The sequence below is a fragment of the Diadema antillarum genome, unplaced genomic scaffold (assembly GCF_040938485.1).
Source record: "Diadema antillarum isolate AM-2024a unplaced genomic scaffold, OU_Dant_1.0 seq00000079_RagTag, whole genome shotgun sequence".
Taxonomy (NCBI): Eukaryota; Metazoa; Echinodermata; class Echinoidea; order Diadematoida; family Diadematidae; genus Diadema; species Diadema antillarum.
The window spans coordinates 4,482,346-4,490,363 of NW_027271172.1; positions in this window are offsets into that span (position 1 = coordinate 4,482,346).

An 8,018-nucleotide genomic window follows, 5' to 3' on the forward strand; every position below is an offset into this window, starting at 1 on the left:
CTTACATCGTTGCACTAGACGCCGACACTAGACGACAGCAATTTCACACAATCCAACACTGCAAAAAGTCCGGTGTTAAATAGTGAACACCGAGCTGGTGTTAAATTTTCGGTGCTCATTTATGGTGTTAAATTAACACCTCTGGATGTCATTTCCAAATTTTAAACTGTTTTTTGAAGAGTTTCTTAGTAACTGCACTTCTTGTTGATTTTTAATTTAAACAAGACGATCAAGAATTTTACATTAGAATACTAGATTTTTGAAAAAATGTGAAAATAAATTTACACCAAAGTAACACCAGCTGGTGTGGTCTCTTATTGAAGCTGGACGGGTGTTAAACCATTGATATTAACACCAACAAATATCAAATCAACACCATGTGGTGTCATTTTTGAATTAACATCAGTACAGTGTCAAAATAACACCAGGTACAGTGTCAAATTAACACCACGAAGTGTCAGGTGAACACTTTTCTGTTCAACACCATCACAGTGCATTTTTAACACCTGTGGGTGTGGTCCTTTATTGAAGTTTGATCGGTGTTAGATTTAACTCCCGTGGTGTTTAAATCTAACACCGGTGTTTTTACAGTGAAGAGAATTTATTACATTTGTCTTTGATGATTCATGATAGACAAATAAAGGGGGACTATATATGTAACATATTTATAGTCTTCAAATAAAACAAGAAAGGTGGAGACATTCACAACTAACAAAGGCAAAACTAATACAGGTCCATTTCTCTGTTTTGCAAAGAAAATGCTATAGCCTTGCTTTTTAAAATTCAAAATGTGATCATACGTTCTTTGTTTCGTTTGTAGGTTATGCATAATGTTCAAATCATATTAAGTTTTAAGAGACGGTCATCATATCAATCTTTTTCAGCTTCTTAGCACGTAGCCTACCTCAAAACTGTAAGTGATAACTCCCACTCCTATATTTTCTTAGTAACAAGAGAGATCACGCATGGACTGCAATTCTTAGGCAAATCGTCACCATTTCTTTTTTCAATTGATGATTTTAACCCGTTCCATGTCGAATTCTGAAATCCCCTTAGATTAAAAAACAGGCCAGTAGGGAATGGGTTAATTAGATTGTAAATCGAAGTAAAGAGTAAGAAAGTTAAACAGCTGTATATTGTATTTGCATGTTTGCTTTGTTAAAAGAAGGTACACTGTTCTGGGAGGTCACTGTATGGCCTTTCGAAATATCTTTATTGAATAAAATATATTAGAATTCAATTCTCTATTACGCGGCCCACCCGCGCTACATGACTGGTCCTTCAACGGTAGAGGGCGGACAACCATAATGTCTGAAAAGTCACTACTTGTATCTTGCTTCTTTGGTTATCATTCGGTTATACCCGACGTGTTACACCTTACGGAAGCTTTTAATTCCACAATTTAATTGATGTTGCTGTGCTGGTTAGAACCTCTATCTGGCGACAATAGTTGGCACGATGTTTCTAACACATTTACAAAAAAAAGAGAAAAAAAACCCGTAAAGGGAAATCATAATTGGGTATTTGTATCAGGAGAGGAGGTCCGTGTCAAACCCACACAAAGCTTGATGTTTGCAATGCTACTAGTAATCCTTTTCGATCCTGAACGCTTTTCTTAGAAACTATCAATTTCCTAATGATTGATTCTCCTACGACGGTTTCAAGTGCCTAAGCTGTTTCTCTGAACTCAAAATACTGCTCCCTACCCAAAACTGCCAAGGGTTCAGTATTACCGGTAACCAATCAATGCACCGACATTCGATTGGAAGGATGGGCTTCAATTCTTCAGTGTTCCTCAAATCTTTGATAATACAGGGCAGGGACATTTTTCAAGGTATCGTGGATGAAGGCGCTGGACTTTTAAATTAAACGTTAAACAGAAGATCCATAGGGAAGGACTCCTGCATGCTGACGTTTACATCCCTGCACGATACATCCTCTTTTCCTTCTTGATCTATATAGATGTCAAAGTGGGAACCTAACAATACAGTGCTTATTGGCAGGGCCCCTCTACGATAGCGCTACAAAAATAAGGATACTTTACTAAGACCTTTATCAGTATGTAATATTGATTTTTTTCTTTGTTGTATGTTTTGTGCATCGTATTAACAAAAGTGTAAGAACTAAAAGTATTTTAATCAGAAGTATTTTAATCAAAAGTATAAAAAGTAATTGAATCGGGATATGATTTGTAATCACCTCATTTTTTTTCGTTCCCATAGTATTTTCTCTCTCCCGTCTTCCCGCGCCTCCATTCTTATTTTTTTTTCTTTCCCTCCCCTTCCCCACCCCCCCCCCCCCCCCCCCTCTCGCTCTGGGAACATTTCAGGATATATTATAAATTCATTTTCGTTCATATAAGTTGATATATGGTAACAATATTGTTCCAGAAAAAAAAAAGACATTCATACTGGATTGATAAAGGTCTTAAATTATTTGGTAACATGTGGTTTGTAATGAAATCGCACTTTAATAATCCAAAACACCTTTTGCACCAGTTTATAGTTTTAGCCTACATATCCCTAGTTGTGTTGCCATTTTTGTTTTTGTAATGTTGTAAGAGGTCCAAGTGAATAATGAAAAAAAAAACCAAAACATTCCTTTGTAAACAATGTCACATAACAAGAGTTATGTGTGGGACATGGTTCTGTACATATCCCAAAAGATATGTCAAGGACAACCAAATGCCTACATCCTCCTTCAAAACTGTCATCCTCATAATACACCATCAACCCCCATGATGAGACTATTATCAACTGACAGCAATACTGAATAGCAAAACTGGTCACAGCTGAATGATCATCACCTCACTGCACGTTGCCTTCGGGTATGAAGATGCAACCTATTCATAGCAGATGCCATACATACTATTGCTATTCAAAATCAACAAGCAGGTTTGGCAACATATCATTCAAATTTATGAATGCTTATGTATTAGGGGATGGGAGCAAATTTAAATACCATACATAGTTAGTAACTTTTTTCTTGTGTTGAAACATGAACCTGTTACACTTTGCGTTGCTATTATGTGTTACTACCAAGTATGACAATTGTAAGACAAACTTTCTGGTTGCTATGGAAACCCTTTGTTCTCCTGACATGCATTAAATCTGAATACATTACACACCTCTCTTATTGCTTGCTCATTCCTTTCATCAAGCTCTCGAGATGAATACACAGATGATGGAAAACAACTTCTGAAACACTCTGTGTAGAGTTTCTTGTATTTTATTAGTTTTATTGTTCCCCTTTCAGCATTAGTTACTGACATGTTACATCACTCATTTCCACAGCCACTCACATCTAAAAAGCATCCATGACAATACAATAAGCATCAACTGCTGGTTTAATCCACTGAGGACCACCCATTCACATGCTATGGAGATCCCGCAGCCCAACAAATCGCCAGTTGTTTCGTAAGGTTAACCCCACAACTTTGCGACTCTCATTGCGCGCCTGATCAGACTCTTGATAAGATCGTGAACTCTCACGAGTCGACAAAAACAAAGTTCATTCGTTCCGCTTGATCTATGACTCGTCACGCATAAAGCTATGCGCAACATGAGGCCAAGATCATATGAACTTTGATGGAGTGTTACAATCATATGTACTCACAGTCAATAATAAATTGCTTCTATAACCACCAGTAGTTGTAGCGTTTTTACCCTTCACTGTGTTTACATGACTCACATGAATAAGCCCTGTATTTACTGTCATTTTTCTCTTTGTCACTTGTTACAGATTGACATGATGGCATTCCATAAGATAATTTGATCTCTCTTTTTTTTCATTGTGCAATGCTTTTTCACACTATTTACACCTCCCTGGGCAAATAGGGGTCAAAAAGGTCAGACTGAAATCGCTGTATCTTGTCAAATGCACACGTTGTTGACAAGCAAGTCAAATCACGGGCATCAAAAATCGTTCAAGCTTTTCCCCGACCGTCTGAGCTTGTCATGATGGGCATTTGGGCAATGAGCCATTGTTTCACGCAATACTGGTACAGTTTCTTTTAGAACTGAGTAAGAACGCGACTGTCACTGGAATGAACTGTCAGTAGCTTCTTTTTATCATTAAATTTTAATTGACTTGTATTTGATCGACTTGTACCGGTGTTCGGTTAACATGTGATTGACACGTCGAACCACATTTTGACGTCTCCATTCACTTTCTTTCCTCCGCAAATAAAACAGAAATCCCACTGAATTGACTTAGAGGACTTAATTTTTGTGAATGGATTGAAGAGATTGAAGGTAATAGGCATGAGCTAACTGTAAAAGCATACTATGCTCTGCATTTTCTCACATGTAGTACATGTCTAGTCCCTGTACCAGGAACTGAACGTAAATTATATAGAGAGTATAATTATGAAAAGGAAAAGCTGTATACTTAGTAATAGAGGGAGAGAGAGCTAACAATATGTAGTTGTACGTCTATATACTTCAATAGGGGCTTCTGACATGACTTGCTCTTTTTATAACACTTCACATTTTTACGAATACAGTTAGTGCATGACTTCACTTCTTGTTTTCTTTTTACACTATATTCCAGTAAACTTGCATTTCTGTGTACTCAAACACTTCATACTGGTTGTCATCAAACATTATGGGAAATTACAGAGGCCTAACTGTAATGTCAGCCTTATTTGACCATGAAGTGTTTGTCTAGCATAATCCTCCACCATGCTACTATCTCTGTCCACTGTGCCACTACTCATCCCCCCACCCCTCATCCCCCCACCCCCCACCCCCCACCCCAACACCCCTCCTAACACACATTCCTGAAAACTGGATGGTTTAATAAGTACATTCTCGATTTGATAGTGCTTTGCGTTGACAGGTGGGCAGTACATTTCCCTACAGCTACACTTTCTGTTGGCGGGTCACCTTTTTTTTTATTTCTTTTTTCGTCCAATCAACGAAGGGCCACTTTTATCCTATCTCAATAGATGCAACATGTCTATACCACCAGCACAGGTAACGTAGCACTCCACACACAGGTTCAATATATATATCATGCTCAATTTTGATATGCAATTACTCAAGTTTCACATAGAGTTTATAAATATGTACATGTTCATAATTAGTTACTGAAGCTATATTCATTTATGTCCATGCTTGCTCTCACTTTCTCTCTCTCTCTACTTCCCTCTCTCTCTCTTTCATTATCTACAAGCTTAACATTTAAGTGCAATGCTACCATTCCGTCACTCAAGCAGAACTTACAAAGATGTGTGAACTTCAGTACTCTCCAACAAAAGGTTTCCTCAATTTTCGCTTTGTGAAACAGGAACATTGTCGCTAGCCTACCATCCTGACTTAGAAGGTAGAAATATGGTAAACCCGGACCACTGATGTATCGTGAGAGCTTAAAATATGACAAACAACAAATAGCTTCATGTTTACATCTGGATAATTTAAAACAAACTGTAACAGAAACAGAAACCAAGTAATACAAGGAAACATACACATGTGTAACACTAATATGGATGTATAACTGCTTTTAAAATGTACACATATTACAAAGTGAAAAAATGAGCATGGACGTCAACTCCTCTGAGATTCTATAATGCTTCAAATAAGAAATTTATATGAAAGCATTCGCTCCAGTAATTGTACTGGCCGGCATACCGATAGAAGAAGTTTGAAATCAATGCTCCCAATCATTTCTAAATGGTAAACTATTTTGTCATTTCAAAGGGCAAAGTCATATCCAGAACGAAAGCCAACGAACTCTGCAAGATAATGAAGCGACAGGGCTTACACGGCGACTATAGTGTGAAATATATTTATGCAAAAACATTGTAAATACATGTGTTCAGTCATGAGAAAAAGCATACGAACACACACACACATATGCACACATACACACACGTTGATGTATGTGTACAGTCATGCAAATCAACTTGATTATCTTACTCACTGCTCTCTAAACAAAGATACTCAGCCAAATATTTCCTTTTTGATCTAAATCATGTTAGGTGCAATATACAAACAGCTTCACTTTTTTTTACCCACAAAAATATAGCAGATTTGACTTGTACAGGATTCAATAATGATTTGTATGATAATAAACAATAACAATCTCTATCATTTTTTATCTTATTTACACAGCTGTTCATTGGTTATTACGGTGATAACACTTCCTTTTGAATTGACAGACCTCCACAAGACACAGCCACAGTACATCCATCTGTAACATACACTTTAGTTTACGCCTCTACCCAATCAATTCAAGATGCATCATCTACAGCACAAATTTTGTTGGCTTCTACTGGAGATTGACAGAGGGACTCGTCCGTGAAAATAAATGTCTGCAATGCATGTCGATGAGGGTTTCATACAGATTCACCCCCACATGTGGTGAGTTTGGAACATTCCAGAAAACAAAAGATGGAGGCATGGAGAGTTTGGGAATATCCCTACAAGGTGTGTGGATTGTCCCATTTTACAACGGGTGGATATTTACGAACATTCAATCACATACACTCGGCATTATATATCACTTCCTTTACAAAGTAGTATGTATCTCCTCCTCTGATAATATTCTGATAGTTTCTTAGTTCAGGTATTATAAAGTTCACAAATTGCTATGTATGCACACAACAGCATACAAGTTAAACACACACACCCATAAACAGAAATAAACGGTTGGTCAGTGGCAACTTCTGTAGGTTACTTCTTCAAGGACAATGATATGCTCAGGAGCTGCAAAAATATTTGGTAAGAAAAACCTATATAATCTGCAAAATAACTTGCAACCCATAACCTCCCAAATTACAAAGTAATGAACATTTTTTTTTTTTTGTACTGTACACAGAATTTAAAACAATCTCCTCTATGCATGAAAAGTTTCTAGAATAACTTAAAAAATAAAGGAAGAACATTAACAGACATACAAAGATTTAATGTAAAGTTCCAAGAAAATGACATTTCCCTCAATTGAACACACTTACACACACAAAATACACAGGTACCAAGGAGGATTTCTGTCGTGTTTGTAGTTGAAAATTACACGGCTGGTACCAAGTGGTATGTCAGGAAGGTGGCACTCACATGTACCAAGCCAATATTTGAGAGTGATGCATATCATATTTACATACTGTATCTTCCAATTGACAGATAACTATTGCACAGCTGCAAATTTACATCCAATTTTCAATTTCTCTAGCAACACAAACGATCATGAATGAACTACATTTTCATGCTTGGGCAGTATTCAGGGGGAATCTTGTGTAATCTCAAGCCAGGCGGTGTCCATTTAGACTGATGATTGGCTACGCTAGCTTCCACGTTTGTAGACATACGATTGTAACATGTAGTTAGTATAAACTCAAAATATTAGAAACCAAATGAACGATGAAGACCAGAGGGCAAATGATGTGAGACAAGCTCAAATGTCTCGTTCTTTTTGTCATTTTCTTTTTTACACCACAAATGACACTGAATTGGTTGTCATCACAGATTACATGTGCACGCACACACTCTATTTTAAACCAACGGAAGTCTACACCCATCTCCTGTGCCTCTAATGTTGAGTTTCTTAAGTAAAATACCACAAAAGATAACTATTTTACACTGCACATGAGTGCATGGTGAAAAGTAAAACTAAAGCATTTGTAAATACACACAAGCTAAAATGGAGTAATTATAAAATACAAACATTATACACATTTGTGTTTGATATGGACAAGCCATATTCGTGTTTGCTGGACTCCATTTCCTTGCCATAACATTACATACATTTAATATGTAGAGTCAATTCATGTTTTTTTTTTTCTGTTTTTTGTTTTCAAATCGGATTAACATGAGTGAATGGTTGAACTTACTAGTTCCTTTAATGAGCTGAGCAGAATCTGCAATTTTGGTGACCAACTCTACCAAAGGACTATCCTTCTGGTAATTCCAACTGCTATTCAGATTCACATTAAAAACCTGTAATAATTCATACCAAGCTAAAAAAAAAAACAAAAAGAGAAAAACAAACTAACTATAATGCATTAACCGTGTAGTCACAGA